This window comes from Corapipo altera, unplaced genomic scaffold (genome assembly GCF_003945725.1).
Source record: "Corapipo altera isolate COAL_440 unplaced genomic scaffold, ASM394572v1 62, whole genome shotgun sequence".
Lineage (NCBI taxonomy): Eukaryota > Metazoa > Chordata > Aves > Passeriformes > Pipridae > Corapipo > Corapipo altera.
In genome coordinates this window covers 12,514,554-12,532,701 of record NW_020884894.1, presented here as the reverse complement: position 1 = coordinate 12,532,701, position 18,148 = coordinate 12,514,554, and the positions used below count along the sequence as shown (strand labels likewise).

General features: G+C 38.6%; 1 protein-coding gene across 11 annotated transcripts in view; it reads right to left on the bottom strand.

Annotated features, from left to right (window-relative positions):
* Positions 1 to 18,148, bottom strand: part of LOC113948874 (leukotriene B4 receptor 1-like) — a 51,472-nt gene that overhangs the window by 17,213 nt on the left and 16,111 nt on the right. For 6 of the 11 annotated variants that reach the window (XM_027646868.1, XM_027646864.1, XM_027646866.1 and 3 more), the window contains exons 2-4: positions 16,304 to 16,428; positions 13,165 to 13,277; positions 141 to 519 (exon numbers count right to left, since the gene is read on the bottom strand). The gene's annotated coding sequence lies outside the window, so the exon portion shown is untranslated. Of the gene's footprint in view, positions 1 to 140; positions 520 to 5,392; positions 5,440 to 6,758; positions 6,840 to 10,976; positions 11,083 to 13,164; positions 13,278 to 16,303; positions 16,429 to 18,148 lie in introns of those variants that run through there. The other 5 variants (XR_003528260.1, XR_003528261.1, XM_027646865.1 and 2 more) reach the window with 4 other exon arrangements.

Here is an 18,148-nt window from a genome sequence, read left to right as displayed (position 1 = left end):
CTGTGTGTGCTGCTCACACCTGGAACTGTGTGTGCTGCTCACACACGTGTGCTGAAATATTTGTCTTCCATAATATAACAGAACTGTAATTAATGAGTATCATATTCTGGATTAGGAATGAAGCTGCAACTCGTACTTACAGGATGCAGAAAAAAAATCTTCATATGTGCAATTGGTGCTGTTCTCTTATGAGGTAGGAGATTGCCAGAATTCATCACCTGGCTCATTCATGTCAGTGTAACTGGTTTACCCAGTATTTCTGGTTTTAGTTCGTATGTGACACTGCTCAGGATAATTTTTAGGAGCTCTCAGAGGTCAAGGGTAACAATAAATCTGATTGTATCCAGCAGACTCAAATGACTTGACATGTTGTCATATGAGGATAACATTTTTTGAGGAAAGTTAAAGATGACTTCATTTTGTGGTGAAAACATCTGATTATTTTTCCATCCTCTCTTCTGTGAGGGAGCCAGGTACCTTTCAGGGTCAGTCTTGAAGAACTTCCATCACACTTGGACACTGAAATAAAAAACAAGCCATAAAAAAAAAGGACAAAATGAAGGCTTCATATGGATAACCTTTCAAAGAAAGTAACATATCTTTTGGGTTCCTAACCCTTAGGCTTCTTCTAAAGATGTTGTTGAAGCATCAAGATACAGAAAATAAAAAGCAGTCATTGATTTTGCTTGTAGTTGACAGTCACTTTTCTATTTTATGGAACCTTTTATAAATCTTGGCTTTTGTTTACATGTTTGGAATGTACAAACAAACAAAACTCCACCTTTTTTTTGGACTGGGAAGGTAAAGAGTGGGACATAAATATACCAGCTGCTTCAGACCCACAGCTCTCACAATGAGCCCACCAAAATTCTTATTTTGTTTCTGTGTGTCAAACATGTCATGAACCCCCAGTGTCACAGAAAGCAACCCTCAGACTTTCTAAACCTCTTGCTACTATAAAAAATCTGCCACTCTAAACAAGTTACTGTATTGTATTTACACTGCGATTCTGAGCAGGCTGTATGGGGGGATATGTTCTACATGAGAATCTGCATCTAAAGTTTCCTTTAACCTCAGTGAAATTTAAGAAGAGATTAATACAAATTCCCCTTATCTGACTAGGAAAGGAAACAAGAAAATATGCATATATCCAGGTACCAACCCAGGGGTCACTCTGAGCTTCCTAAACCAGAACTGCATCATAACTACTGATGCCTTTCTTCCCCTCTTACTCCCCTCTTTTCTTACAAAGAATAGTAAACCCCTCCTATACCTTTTCCTTCAGCAGCCTAAGGCCAGAGCTATTTCCAGGAGGATAAGCCCTCTGGGCATCCAAACAGGGGATGGGGCAGCAATCAGAGCCAAGACAGGAAGGCACTGCTGCCCCTGCATTGGGAACAGCGCTCTCGAAGCTCGACAGGCATCCACTTCAGCCATCTCTAGGTTTTAGCCCATTTATATAGGAAAAAATTTCCAAGTGACTTCAGATTCTCTGGACAGCACTGGTAAGTACAGCAGAACGGAGAGGTTCACAATCTGCAGTACTCATGTATGTATCTTTCTGAATATAATAAGATTAGTGCAATCAAGTGTGATATTTGGGCCTTTGTTATGGGTAAGAACTGAATTACTTTGTAATTACCCTTGTGGCCTCTGTTGATGGTTCAGAAAGCCTCAACCCTGACACAGCAGCTGTGTGTACATACCACAGACAGGCCTTCTGTTATGCTAATTAGCTTTACATTTATTTGTTTGGTCCTGATCTTCTGAGATTCTTCCATATTGTCTGCTGTGTAAAAAGAAACTCTTCTCAGAGTACTAGCCAGTATAACTGAATGTAATATACATTGCTTTCCAGAATTCCCCATAACCTTTTTTTTTCTTAAACTTAGTGTCAGAAAATTCAAAGCTGAAAATTCATTACTTGTAGAAAACAATAAAAATTAAAAAGCCTGAACTTTGATTAGATCCTCATATGACCCTCATATCAAACACTGATCAGTCGGAGTGGATCATAGGGATATGTGGCAAAACTCCTTTAATTTTAACCAGTATGTTCCACGATCTTTGTTCTGACCAAGGATTGTGGATCAGCAGTTTTGTAACACAACTGACGTTTGCTTTCAGCAGGCAAGCCCTCGAGTAGGGACAGAGAAGATGGAGCTGTCTCGATCTGATTTATTATCTCCTCCCCAGCTATAGCCAGACAGTTCACTAGTCAAAACTTGCTGGAACAGACCTTTAGGTTTTGACTGTCAGTCTCCTGCAAGTTCAGGTATCTGTGTATGAGCTGCTCTTCATTGGGCTGTTGTGGCCTTTCAGAGTATTTCTGTTCCCTCTGTCATGTTTGGAACACTGCATACCATCATACCACTGAATAGTGAATATTATCATGTGAAATGATGGCTTAGGAGCCTCTACTTCCATGCTCCTGCCTGTTCTCAATAGCATGATCTCACCTTCCCACTGCTTTTTTTCTACTGTCCAGGAAAAGAGGAAGTTTTACAAAGCAATTCCGAGGCACACACTGATTACAGGACCTGCCTGTGGCACACTAAGTGCCAGTCCCTGCGGAAGGGAACCAGTAACACAGACATGCTAACACAGAAACTGGAGAAAACCTTGTCTAACTGAAATTAGAGGGGAGAATTTAGGTAGGAAATGTAATTATTATAATGGAATTTGATGACACCCGGATTGAAATTCCATCATATGGAATCAGGGATTTTTGATGACTGCAGGCAAGAAAAACCTCGGGTTTGCCTCTTCCAAAGAGTTGGCACTTTCATCAGGCTGATCCAATGTTATCAGAAAGACTTTTTAAACTAAAATTTACATGCAAATAGAAACCTAAAATAGTTGATTTTTTTTTCATTAAAATACAAATTGGAAAAAAATAAGTCTGTGTAATTCTATCAAAGCCATTGTTTAAAACTGTAGAAGTCTCCTATCGGTTATTTTTTACTTTACTCTTACATAAAGTAGGTTAGAACAGTGGTTTTTAGGAAAATGTTGTACTTAAAAATTAATTTTCACTAAGATTCTGTTATGCCGCTAGGAAGAATCGATTTGCTTTAATAGAGCTCAACACTTAAGGTAGAAGAAATTTATATATTTATTGTGTATATATTTGTTGTGTATTACAAGAAAAGAGCCACTGACTGGTCTCCCAGCCTCCCTTTTTACATCTGGACACCTCATGAAAGTTCCCCTTTCACTGAGCAGATTGCTTCATGACTGAAAACTGCTTTAATACCAGTCACTGAGACTGTTTTTCCCTCCAGAAAATTACTGTTATATTAAAACCCTCCTACAGTTATATCAAAAATTGACTTGGACGTTTACAGTAAAAATTATAATAACGTGGGATGGGAGGGGTGGAGCTACCACCGTGCTGACAGAGTTCATCCTGGTCTTAAATTGCTGTGAAACTGGTCCCTGACTGAGCTACCTCAGAGGCCCAGAGCTGACCCAAGGTAAAACATCATCTGGGGAAGACAGGGATCTCAATCAGTGCCTTGTAAAAAACTGAGTCATACACTTTATACAGCACAGTTAATATCATATAAAAGATAGTCAACATATGAAAGACTGAATATATATTAATAATGTAAAAATCTAATTATTAAATTAATTATAAGGGCCTTCTAATTGTTGCCACTGTTTATGTTTAAATATGTAAACTTGGTGGTCTAATGTTTTGCTATATTAACTTGAAAATTTAATATAAAGGACTTCAGGTTTACACAGAATTTTTGGGTTCTGAAAAACAAATGATGCCCAACCATTTTGTGGTGATAGACAGATATAAATGAATACGACTCAGCTTTTTTCCACTAGTTTTTTTTCCACTAAATATCAAGAAAAGAAAAGTCAGCAGCATATGTGCTAGTTCACATGTAAAAACGTGATCATCACAGCAAGAAAGGAAAGCTGCATTTAAAGTATCTACTTAATAATTCCTCTCTCAATCTAAAACTTTAAACTCCAAAGAGCTCCAACCATTTTGTCTGGTTAGGATTCCGAGAAAAAATTTTTCAGCTGATTCTCTTAATTTGCAGCCTAAATTGACACAAAGCCTTGATTGCACCCCCGGCTAAAACTGAAGCCCTTCCCACCAGTAATGAACGACTCGCTGCGTGTTTTCACTCCCCCCTGAACTCCCCCAACCCTGCCCTGAGGGAGAACAGCTCCCCACCTGTCAGCACGCAGATATCTTTGGTATGTCAGTCACAGTCGCTGCAAAGCTTGGATCCCACCAACACAAAGACTGAGCTTTCCTATGACTTGGAGGCACATTTTCAAGAGGTCAAAACAATGGACCAAAGGGAGACTCTGAAACTAGGAAACCAAATTTACACTTCTACCATGGAAGTAGAAATACATGGAACCTCTAAAAGTAGAAATTCCTTGGAAAATACATGGAAACCCCTAAAAAATTAGGGCAACAGAAGAGTTCACCCACCAGAACTTTGTGGTCTAGGGAAAAAAAACCCAGCTTGTGTACTTTTTTTTACTTGGCAATGTTAAAATTCCCTTTCTCACCTTTTTTTTCTTATTTACCATTTATCCCCAGCATAACTGAAGGTCATCTCCATTCTCCTTCCTTTCCTCCCCAGTAAGGAGGAGGGGGTGAGCAGTGTGGGAAAATGATGCATGCTGTGACTGCAAGCATTATGCTGTTCTTAGGATAATATAGGAATCCTGTCTCCCAGCCGTGGCAAAGATTGATTAGGGTATAATGCAACCTTCACTATCAAAACAACTAGCTTTATCATACATATTTTTGACCCTACTCTGAAGACCTACAGAAGAAAGTGATTTTAAAAGGTGCAAAAATACATTCTTAAAGGCTGAATCTGTCTACAGAGGAAATATGACATAATCTGTAATAGTCCAGGCTAGATTTAATTTCCACATCCCTTAAGCTTCATCTCTCTGCTGATGCTGAAAATCAAAGGGCCAGTTCAGACAGATTTTTTTTCAGCAAGAACACTGAAGGGTGAGCAATATCTATGAAAATTTTTAGAGACACACCAGATTGTAATCTACCCTGTATTTTAAAAGTGAACTAGTATCTAATTAGAGAAAGTTTTTCACTAGCAATGATTTGTTCTTATGCTTCTCGTCTTTCAAACTGGTGAAGTGCTATTTGTGATGATGATGATGAAGCACTTACTTAAACTTGTGAATGGAATTGAGACCACTTTGGAGAGCAGTGAAAAGAAAGAATCTGTAGAACTGCACCTGAAAACGTGTACTGTCTACTTGCAAGTGTACCAAGAAAACAAACAGAATGTGTCTGTAAGAAAACCATGCAAGTAGTGTCCCAGTTCTGCCTCCTTTACCAAAATGACCTGATCGATCATCTCGATGTCAGTTTAGCAGTTACCTTTATGACTGGCCACTCCTGACGTGTCTGCTGCTCTCTAGTGGCTTCCACAGAAACAATAATGCACATTGAAAATCCGTGAAAAACAAAAATCTACTTTTCAAATGCTTGAAGGAAGAGATTGTCTCGATATCCTGTGTTTTCTGTAGCAAAGTCTCTTCGAGGAGTTCCCTGTCCCCATTCTGGGGTTTGATACAATGGTTCATACAAGTGCCTGTGGGGCTGCATGATGAAAAATATCAAGCATTGATATTATTGTTAAAAATTATCCTTTTTCTTAGGATAGCAAGGGTTACATTAACCCTAAGAAAAAGGTTTATTTTAGAAATTCATAATTTCCCTGATCTGTTAACCATGTAGACTCACAAACAGCTGCACTATCACCACCAGGACCATGTACCAGGATAGAGGTACAAAGGGAGCAAAGCTTGAAAACTGTCTTTATCACTGAGAACAACCTGTGCACTCACAGTCCAAACTCCTGATTTCTTAAACATTTCTGTGGACTGACTGTGTACAACCAGCTCTTGCTTTGGCAGAAAGCAGAACACTACCAAAACTAATCAGAAAGTGTGCAAAACCAATTTACATGCTAGTCATACATGTTCTAAGTTAAATCTTTCGAAAATGCTGTTAAAATCAGTCAGAGGTTCTGTTAACATCTCTCTTTTTTGCCCCCACCTCACCCTTACATTTACAGGCCTCAGTGAGGTTGGTCCTCCAGAGTAATTTTCACCTGCCATCCCAATACTTCCAGCTAGATGCCAGTTTTTCTGCTTTTTTTTAATTTATTTATCACCAAACCTGTCTTTCATCTTATCCCTTAAATCCAGAAAACCCTGCTCAAATTAATTGGTATTCAACTTAAAATCCAACTTCGAGACATATTTACACTTTGATGTTTACAGTAAACTGCCAGTTAATGATGGAGACAAAGACTGCATGCAGGGAATTTCGATACCAAAACCACTGTTTACTTCCAGCTTCAGGAAGTCTCCTAAGTATGCAAATAATGAAACTTGTTGCTCTGTGTTGTTTCTTATTTCTTCCATTAAATTAGTTTGCTGCAATTATTGCAATATACTGAATGAAAGAAATCTCTATGCATTGTTTTAAGATCGTGAGACAGAAAGCTGATTATTGCTGTATCTCTTCTGTTTGATATTGTGGTCATATAAAGTAATATCCATGTGCCAGGAGCAAAGCTGCCTAATTAACATTTATACTCATGGGAGCACTGTGCACAATTCACCTTTTACATTTTTTTTTTTGACCCATATTGAGGTTAACTATAAGTAGCAGGGAAGTTGTTCTTTCCTCAAAGCTGCTAGTGAGATATAGTAAATTTTACATTTATCTGCCTTACTTTGGCAAAAGACTTGAAGGACTAAAGCTTACTGTTTTACTTCAATCCTGACTCCATATCCCAAGGGAAAAATTCAGTCAACTGTAAAACAGGAAAGGAAATGTAACAGACCAAATCAAATCAGATCAAATAAGCTTCACCATAATAAACTCATCTGATTCTATAGGATACTGTACAAGAAAGAAAATCATGAATCTCTGAATTTTATAAGCAGAAACTCAGTTTACTCCTGATTTCTAATATATTTTCTGTGTGTACACAGATACACATACACTGCAAAAGGGCTGTTCCCAGCAGCAGTGAATGTATGCCACTTTTGCATATTTTCATGAGAATCTGTAAACCTGCAGAGTCTCTCATGTTAGCAAATTAAAACTCTGCTGAATGTTCATAGATCCAAACAATTCTTTTAGCACTACTATGTTAATGATTAACACTGGAAACATTTCCTATGTACACTGGCCCAGAAGAGAAGGTAACTCTTTGAGGCTAATACTTTGATAAAAAGCTTGTTAGGGGATGCTTCAGAATTCCTTTCTCAGTATGCCAGGGATGACAGGGTCAGTAGACATGAAAACTTCCGTAACTTTTCAAAAAGCACTTATGTTATGGTCTACTCAGCAAAGGCTAAGCCAGAGTTGACAAACAACAAACTTTATCATTGCAGTAGTAGCTCTCACAGTGCTAAAGGACAATTCACAGTCACAAAATGGATCAATTTTGTAGTTAGACTATTCAATTTGTGCATGATGTCATGGATTCATGAAGATGAAAGTCAAGAAAGTAGACACAAAATCCTGAGCAGAATTAATGAGCTGTGTGTCATGGTACAGCCTCTGTTGTCAAACGCTGTGTGAGCCTACCTTCATTTGCAAGTTTAAGTTAAGACAGTAGGAAAAATATACAGGACAGTTTTACAAGACACAGGGGTAGTAGGACTGTCTCACCGATACAGTACCTCACAGCCATCTTTTTTGTACCTAATCCATTATTTGTGAGCTTCCTTTAGCACCACTATGACAAAGGGGCTGTGAAACCGCTCTTAGAGGAGACTGGAATGACTGAAAGATGTGGCTAAGGAGACAAGGAAATGAGGATGGATGTAGGAGGAAAAAAAAGCTGCAAACTCATTATGTATGTTAGGACAGATGAAAAGAACAAGTACACCAAAATTATCATGATGTGCCTGACAAAGACAACCTAATTTGGAAAAACTGCCACGGAATCAGAGAGTCTTAATTCTGTTTCCAAATTACCTTCTATGTTCCAAAAATTCGTACAGAGGTTACTTAATCTCCTGCATCTTCTGCCTGTAAAATCAGAGAGAATGCTTATGTGATAGGCAACTTGGGTATATTTCGACTGAATTTAGCCAATTTAATAGTTCTTTTCTTTCTGTTTCTAATATCTGTATCTGTATCTAATATCTAATAATAGAGGCTGTTTGCCTCTATTCAATGAAGTTTAGGCAAAAGGTGAAACAAGGATTCTTCTGCCTGTAGGTACAAATGTACAAACAAGCTACTACAGGGCGTGCTGGAGTGTGAATATGCAGCACATCACATGCTCTGCAACCTGTTCTTTGTCCAGATTGTTATTGCTCTTACTGCACAAAACTGCACTTCATGATACTTTGTTAGCCAACAGGAACTTGTGCACAATATATATGGGTACTCAGGCTAGGTGACCATGCTGGGCCCCTCAGTCTTTAGATACAAAATTATTTTCTTCTGGGAGTTACAATTTTTAAATATCTTTAGAGAGCAGATGCATCTCATATTTCAAGAACACATGCACATGGCAATAGACTACATCTGCGAAGAAACTGTTGAAGACATCAGAAATATCATCAGGCAAAGTAAAATACATTTTAGGAAACTCTTCCAAAAGCAAAAAATCCCTGAGACCATTTTTCTGTTTGGGAAGATCTTTATATTCTGGTTCCTTTAAAAATCTAAACATTCAGCACATACTTGATTTTCAGCTTGGGAGTGGTCATATTAAAGTCAATGAGACGAAATAATGCACGCAACAATTATGCAGGAACAAACTCCTTGCTTAGTTAGGGATTTCCCTTGCTTTTATAACAGACCTATTTGAATGACTTTGGTAAAACAATTTATTTATCCTGTGGAAAGTATGACACTCTCTGTACACAAATTTCTCCCTAAAACACCAGTGTATGTGCATGCATACATGTGTGCACACAGACACAGTTACTGTGTGCTGACTGATTCCTTGTGCTGATTGAGCAAAAGGTTAGATGATGATTCATCAGCTCACTAAACCTTTTGGGAATAGGTATCATTTTCTCTGTATTCTAGTGAATATGTGAATATTGTAGGTTATAAAAGAAATAAATGCCAGAGGCTCTGAGATGGCTGTGTTACATAAAAGTGAAAGCCAAGTGAAAAACCTGGGTGTCATCTGCAGCATCCCCCCAGCTCAGCTGAAAACGGAGAGCTGGGAAGGCAGGAATGATACTTCAGCAAAACCAGCTTCCCACTGGATTGCTTTTCCTAAATGCAATGATTCATAACAGGCAGTCCCACTTGGAGACAGGGTTTAAATTCCTGAAGAAAGCTGGCCATGATAGATACCTGAAACTAAGGTAATACCTGAGACAAATATATTGTAGACTGAGAAGGAAATCCATTTTAGATGGATTAATAAGTGATGTAGGCTTCATCTTCTTTGTCTTCTCTGACATATAATCTGCCCCAAATTAAACTAATCTACAAAAAATCTGTCCCACACTATTGTGCTCATCCCATCTAAGTCAAAAATATACAACCAATTTGAAACATCATTTTAGAGGTCTGATATTAAAACTCCAAATCATGACACAGCATACCAGAAACTCTACTTTCAGAATGTAAAAATCAGGCATAATACAACAGGGGTCTTAAATATATTACTTTTAAAAATCAAAGCTTGTATTATCAATGAAAAACGCCAGGATTCAGGGTGCATTTCCAATTTGCTGCTAGTTTGAGACTAAAATCATTTTTTGGTTCTGTTATGAAACTAAAATAAAAAACACTCCTTTTGTTCTGTGGCCTTCTAAGACATCTTACAGTAGCCTCTGGGCTCATTTCTAAAGTGAGGGATTATATGTGATGGACATAAAGCAACTATTTGTGTGTGATCTTCCCTGTAAACGTAAGAAGTAATAACCTTGAATTGCAGTCTGACCTCTGAGACATGTTGACATCAAATATCTACAGGGTAGGTGTATATTCCTTGCTTTTTAAAAAAACATCTTTAAACACTTTTGCAATCAAAACCTAAAACTTTCATTTTAATCAAGTTGTGGAAAACTTGGTCTGTAAAGGCAATTGTTTATATGTTTAATATATACTTTACATATATAGCATTTTAGTCATTCTATCTGAGAAAATTTATGTTTTAAACTTTAATGTATTATTTTAATGTAAATTTCTCTGTTATTACTTCTCCCTTATTGTCAATCCAGGAAGCCATTTGAAAAACTCTAGTTTAAGAAGTCTACCTTCCTTAAGAAGTCTACCTACATAGCTTCCTATCTGGTATTAATTACTATAGAATTTATACCAATTCTATTAAAACTCATAAAAGTATATTAGCAATAAAATTTTGAAGGATTTTGCCCTCCTGTATTGTGTGATGATAATTTGTTAGATCTATACTTAACCATGGTAATATATTATTGCACTTTTCCAACTCTTAGCCTGACATTTGTTGTGCAGCCCTGGGTACCTCCCTTCCTCTCCTCTTTCCCTCCCTAAAGCAGGAGCAGTGAGAGCCCAGCCAGGGCTCACAAGCAGCACAGCCTCTCTCAGCTCACCAGGGCACTCCTGGAACCCACTCTGACCTTTGGCTTTCATTGTGAGGCATGATAGAATTTCTACAGGAATATTTTATATTAAATACGAAACTGAACTCCTTGTCCAGAATATTAACCATCTGAAGTTTCTAGGAATGTGAATTCTACTCAGAAGAAACAGCAAAATTCTTCTTTTGAGATGCAGGTAATATTGTGGCACTAAAAGGAGTGCCCTCCTGACCCTGGCTCCTACCCTGGGGCAGTAAGATAGGGTTACTTCCTATCATTGCCTTAGCTTGGATAACTGGTCATAAAACTAAACTGTTTTAAAATTCCTGCAACATTTCCATCAACACCTGCAGCCCGGATTTTCCTAGGCCAGTTCTAAATTTAGTCAAGAAGTATTTCCTTACTTTCACTATAGCATCCCTCAAATTTCTTGTGGATTGAATGGAGTCCTCTCCATTCCCAATTTCCTGTTTCCTGAGCCTGTTCATACACAGGTTAAAATCCTTCTTCCTTAAATAAAAAATATTTGTATGCTGTATTATTTATTTGCTGTCATGTAACCATTAATTACACAATAGATTTTAGAGATAAATAATTGTTCAAAGCAGCTCATGATGTTATAGAAAGAGAAATCCTTAAGTTCTCCCTGCCACTGGATTTTTTAGTAATTACTGTTCCTTTAACATACAGCTCTTTGAAGAATTGAATACACTATAATATTAATGAAAATATGGGAAGTTGCTAGTTTAAGAGGCTTGTCTTTATCTTCTGGTTCAGACATACCAAGCTGGGTTTCCTGTGAGGTTTTTTAGTTTTGTTTTTTTGGTTTTGTTTGCTCGTTCACTTTACTGAAAGATACCGACCTGAGGCACGTTTCTGCATCCCAGTTCCAGCCCACAGCAGAGATCAGAGACACCACCATCCTCCTCCTTAAACAGGAATGATGGTGAGCCACTTTGTGCATGGAAATGGGAGGAAGCAGAAGGAAAAGGAAGTGGATTTGGCTGAAGCAGATAAGGTGAAATGTTTGTTCACACTTAGCCTGAAAGTACGAAACTTCACTTCCCAAGCTTAGCAATGCCACACTCTGTGTGTTTAATTTTGCCTGTAAATGCAGGAAATGAGAAGGGATTTCCTTGGCACATAGAAAAGCAATGGCAAGGCCATTTGGAGGTGTATCACTGTGTTACTCTGACATGCTGAAGAAGAGCTGGAAATGAGCACACCCGAAATGAAACTCAGCACTGCAGAGCTGGAGGGTCTGGCACAGGGGCAGCCACAGGGGCAGCTCCCTGGCCCGGGGTAGCAGGGCCCCAGCTTCTTCAGAAATGGTGTTTCCAAGATGTTACAAACATTTAGGAACAAAGAAACTATAAAAGCAGCTGAAGCACAGAAAGGGGTGTCATCTCCCCTGTTGTAAGGTGGAATCTGTGTGTGAGGAAAGTGTAAAACAGACCATGCCTTCAGGTCAGTTCAAGGCCTGCTCACCTATCGGCAAAAAAGGCAGGAAAATGATCTGTGAGTTCTTAAACAGTTTAATTCTCTTTGATATACCTTAACATTTGTGTATACTCCATTAATTTGAAACATTAAAATAACATCACTACCCCTCTGTGTGCCTAAAGTATTTATGTGTTATATTACAGAGCAACAAGTACCCTATAGCCAGTGCAATGTGAACTTGCTGTTGAGAAATGTGTCATCATGTTTTTAAACACATACCGAGCATTTTTTCATTTTTTGCTGTTGTGCTCAGGATGCTAAATATTTAACTTTATTCAACCCATGGCATTCATTTAAATGAAATGAAAGATCATATCACATGGCCAATCAGTTCCACTGGCTATTTAATTGTCTGGTTAACTCAAGCCAAAGTTCAGTGACCCAAAGCAGGTAAAATCCTCAGTGCTGTGTGTGATAACATCTTTGTGATCAGAGCACTGTATGCTTTCCTAGTTCTTGCACTCACAGAGTTTCCATGTATTTCCAATGGTAAAAAGTTAAGATGTGTCTTTCTGTTATTCAAAAATAGAAAAACCGTGATGAGACTTGAAGAATTAAGGAAAGAAAAAGGGTTAGATGTAGGAAAAATATTCTGGTTCTTCTATTACAATTCTTCTCCAGATGTAATATTAAAGTTACAAGGAATGTAAGTATAAGTGAAAAAGTAGCAACCTTGAAGTGTTAAAAAGGAAAAATATCATAGTTTTTTCTAGGAGGCTCCTCCTCTTTATACAAAGTTTCCCAAACTTAACTCGTTACCCAAAATGACAATTGTGGCTTGTGGGCATTATTCCATGAATAATTTGCATTATCCCGTTCTTGTTCCTTGTGTTTCCATTGCTGCTGAGAATCTAACGGGTCCCTGAGTGCACTAATGATCCTTAACGACTCTGATTAGCTCCACCCTGCAGACCCTGCCTATAGGTCCTGAAGCCCACACAAAATCAGGCCTGGAACTTCCCCCTCCCTGCCCTGTGTTGTTGGAATGTCTGTTGGAGTTCTGCCACGCCTGTGGGTGGCCATGGACCTCACTGACACAGGCCCTGGCCTGTGCACTGATTTCCTGACATGACCTCAGCCCTGACTTACCACGGGGGTCCTTCCTGGTGATCACTGGCTGTTTGTGATGCTGGTTATTCTCCATGGACCTGATCCTGACCCTGACACACACATCGAGTCCCTGGCATCACACTTGGACCCATCTGCATAACAACAAACAGGAGCACAGAGTGAACCCAGAGAGACAGATCTTCAATTTTCATGTTACTTTAGTCATCACAGAACAAAGTAAAATGGCTGGGGTTTAGTGTGATATACAACGTGAGTCTTGGGGTAGAACGGATATTTAAGGAAAGCATGGCTAGCACCCTTTAATTTGTGAACTCTTCTTCCTTGAAGCGCTTACAAGAGTTCTTCAGCAAAATCAGGTTCTTCTGATTCTGATCTTAAAGGTAGGATTAGTCAATTAGTATAATGCTATTCAAGGTGACAAATATAATAGGATTAATTAAGCCAAGCCTTGTTCATAGGCAGTAAAAGCATTAGATACAGAAACAAAACATTGCTATAGAGAAGAAGGGAATTTGCAACCCAATCTCATTGATTCTGTTTTCTGCTGTATTCTTAACACTTCTACTTTTTTTTCCAAAAGGAAATGCTTTTATGATCTTCTTATCACGGACATCTTCAACACTGCAAGAACCATTCCTAATTAATCTCAAAGAAGTCAAGATCTTTTGAAAATTTTTGAGAACACCTCAAGACTACCAAGAGCCTATAAATCAATACTATCACCTGGGATGAGATGTGGGCTACTCAAGTTCAAGAGTCACAGTCCAGCTCAAAATGCTTATTGATGGTTTTGTTGGGAAGAAAAAAAAAGTTATTTTCAGCATAGACTTTTCACAAACTGGTATGAGGTAATTATATTCTGTCAAACATTCTGAGCTCATGTAATTTATGCAATGCTTGAAACAGTGGGGGCTTGGGCTCCTGAAAAGTAAGAAAAAGACCGATTAGGTCACTCTGAAATGAATAGAACTTGAATGCTTAACATATTGTTGTGGTTTTTTGTGAACCTTCCTGCTTCAATGACTTGAACCTTAAATATGGTTCACAACTTAAACAATGAACAAAGTACCTCACTACTCGTTTCAGTGACTTCGAGGGTAGTACAATTAGGCCTTTTTTAAAATGGAAAAGCCACATGGTGGCAGGAGAGAGCAAGGCATGGAAAAACCTCCCTGCTAAATGCTTCCCTCAGTTCAGCAGTGACGTTCCCTTCCACAGCACAGCTGAAGCTTCTTGGCTATATTTTTAAATGTAACGGACATTAACGTAATTCATTAGTTATAATGCTTAACAAAGTGTCCATGACTTCTAAGTTTCTGCTACTACTGACCAAGTTCAATAGGGAATTATACAGTGAATGTAATATCACAGTAACTTTGGAAGTTATGTAGTGCAGCTAAGATATGGACTCTATAACCTGTTTTCAGATTGTCACTGCCACACCTTCCCACAGCATCACTGATACAGTGACCAGAAATGATCTTCATACAGCTCTTTTCCTATGGTCGCTTTTATGGTGACACTGCCAAGCTGATGACAGGCCACAAGCAGTGCTTCAAATTCATAATTCTCCGAAAATGAAATATTTAGCCCTGAATTTTTTATGTAATGTGCCACATCATAAACAGATCTGCTATGCAAAAATGAAAAGTCTGCTTTTTCACTTTAAGATCTAGTAGGGGCAGTCTAAACCAATAATCCTCTGATTTAAAGCCATCTGGACATCCCCTTCACTTTATGGACATCCATAATCACGACACACTAATGTTTTGAGATGTCTCAGTACAGTTCTCACTGTCAGTACCTACACAATTGCAGCCCAAACTGAAGTGTATCCAGTTATTTTTGCAATCAAGCTGTAGTTTAAACAGCTGATTTCTACTAAATGAAGAACAAATGGATTTTGCAGTCGTAGCAGAGGTATAAAATCCTGACTTAAGAGCTGTGACTCTTTAACCTGTATTGGAAGATTCTGGTGCATCTTTTTCGTTAATTCCATCATTTGACACATTCCACAAAAATAATTTTTTTCTAACCCGAACCTTTCTTCGATTTAAATGAATCTGGTTTAAAATGTTGAATCCTTACTAAGAACCACCTGCACGACTTTTAAAATAATTGATTTAAGGGGAAAGAACACATGAAAGAATCAGATTGCATCTGATTCTCTTATCTCCACACCTATCAGTGCAAGCACTTTCTTAGGACTGTACACAGTGTTGTAAAGTTTCTGAAATTCCAGTGGCCATAGTCCTGGTCACACCCAACTCTCAAGGCCAACAGCAGCAGCACGAGCTACTCACCCTCTCAGAGGACAGGCTTCTGCCTCTAAACTCTGTATAATTGGATTTTTTTCTTTAACCTACTAACGACCAGTGGAGATCACACTGAGAAGTTTTCTAATAAAGAACTGTTTTAGTGATAAACTCATCTGACAAGAAAGCATTACAAAAATCTGAAACTGTGTTGCAACAGAGTAGCTTTCACTTCCCTGTCTGTTCTCTTTGTATACTCAGCTTTCATAGCTGAACTTCTCACTTTTGTTCTAAGTCCATATGGTTCTTAATAATCTTAACTGACTTATTTCTCATGCTTTTCTACTCAAAAAAGAGCCAACAACTTTTCCTTCCTCTTCCCCTTTCCCAATACATGCAGAAAAGAGAGTAATACAAGAGTTGTAGAATAACCTGTAGAGAAAATCTTCACCACTGTTAATACTTGTTAATTCTGCATCTTCTAAAATATTTATTCTGTACCAGACTCTTGCTTGAACGTGAAAGAATTTGCATTCCTATGTTGTTTCTGTGCCACCTGTTAGCTTTCAGGTTCTATTATTCCTTTCACACAAGTACTGCAGGCAAATCTTTCTTTTAGTCCTGTTAATAGTAAGCCTAAGAGTTTCACAACCACAGCCTTAACTGTCTTTAAAATGGCTCTTAACTGTGCTCTACTTCTTCCTAGAAAATGTTCTCATGGTTTTGTTAAAGAAAAAAAAAGATTTCTTTAGTATAATGCAGCTTCCCTGTTTCTGCCTGCAAATAAGGACCTCTCATATTCCTCGTGCTACTTCTTAAATTATCAGTTGCCTCTAAATATACACAAAGCTCCATTGTTTTAACCCAGACATCTGATATAACTCTTTTACCATGATGCTTACAGAAATGCTTTGATGTCAGCAGGCAGCAAAGGTGTAATGCTGATGCTTTTTCTTTATGATCTTTTTTATCCTTCTTGTATATTGGCTATTTATGAACTAAAAATTCTTCAGGTTTTCCTTCAATCCTGTTAATACAGCATGAATTCACTTTAAGCAGCATGATCCTACTATGGTAAACATGATAAATTCCCAGTGAAAACCCAGGGAATGTTCACAGCAAGTTTCAGACTGGGTAAGACTTTAATGTTAGGAGATAAATGTTAGAAGATGATTAATTTTTACAGATTTAAACTATCTGGTCACCTCCTAGTACTCAGTGTCCTAAGCAGTGTTGCATTGATTCCATCATGTTCCCTGTATTTCAGTGTAACCTGAGGTGATTTGACTCAGGTGACTGAAGTGGCCTCCTCTCAGCTCAGCCCTCGTCCCTGCTGTGTCAGGAGCAATAGCTGGACACTGCCAGCACACAGACAGACCTCAGAACCGAGGATGGCAGAGTCAGGAAGTACGAAAAATAAGAGGAACTCGAATGACATGAAACCTCATTTTTTCCAGGAGAGTAAGTGTCTCAAGAGTTACTAGCAAGACTGATCTCACCTTCTATTTTGATAGTCACTATTTTGATCTAGGTTGAACAATCAAGGAAAATCTTTGTTTTCTACCACTCTTCCAATATAATCTGTCGAATGGATTTGTAAGGCAGCCAACAAGAAGCATGAATATCGTTATCAGGTGCAGCATTTTGGACCCAATCTATGCTACACCTTAGGTTTGGCTGGGATTCAGTACTTTAGGAGAGGAGAAGGTCCACTGGCTGAATGGACCTACTGCAGTCCCTGTTGCCTGGTGCCAGAGCACATTGGCACAGCTGGAGCAGCAGACCTGGTCCATTGGTGTTCACCTGCTAAAGGAGGCAGCAGTGAACTGTCACCACCTGCTGACATGGACTCTTATGGGCCCAGTTACATGACAGTTGTGGCAACAAAAATATTAAGTTGGTGGGGCTTTTATCTGTGCATACCAACATTTGCAAGAATTAACTCTATTTGCTCTGTACAAAAGTGAAATAAGGTTGCTGTTTTAGCACCTTTTACTACATCTCAAACAGCCTTCAAAAGAAACATAGTTCTTAAAGATGACTGACTACTGGAGGCAGCTGTCCAAGGCCAGTAATGAGAACATAAGAGACAGCTGTAGCTCCTTGGACGGATCCCATTTTACTTTAATAGCACAGTTATGAGTTAAAAGCAGTGGAGAAAGTGTGTGAACTGAATACTGAGGCAGAAAATGCATGCTAGGTACAGGGCACAGACTGACAGGAAGGAAAATTCTGGTCAGGTAGCCTGTACTGAGGTTTGTCTGGGTCTTTCCCCCTGTGAGGTGTGCAATCCTTGGCTCCTCCTGGCCCAGGCTGCAGTGCACTGCAGTGCTCACTGCCCATGGCACAGTCTCATCTGTGCTGGGGTCTTCAATAGCAAGTGACTCCTACCTCAGGAACACAGTGGGAAATACAGCTTCATTTTTTATGGGGTAGAGAACTAAAGTTACTGCTTTCTTTGTGAGATAATGCCATGTTGTTATACTGAATGTACTAATAACAATTAAAGAGGCATTAGTGGGATGAAAAAAGAGTTGGAGGTGGATGGGGTAAAGTCTGAAGGGTTTCATCTGTTTCTTACTCTTTGCTGCAAACAAGGTCTTCTTAAAGTTTTCTTTAATTTCAGTGAAGGAATCCTATTGAAGGAAAGCCCTCTCTGCTGTGGACCTTTCTCTTATTGAGAAGAAATAATGACTTTTTGATAACAAGCAGGAATAACACATATGCAAAGTTTAGAGAAATATTTT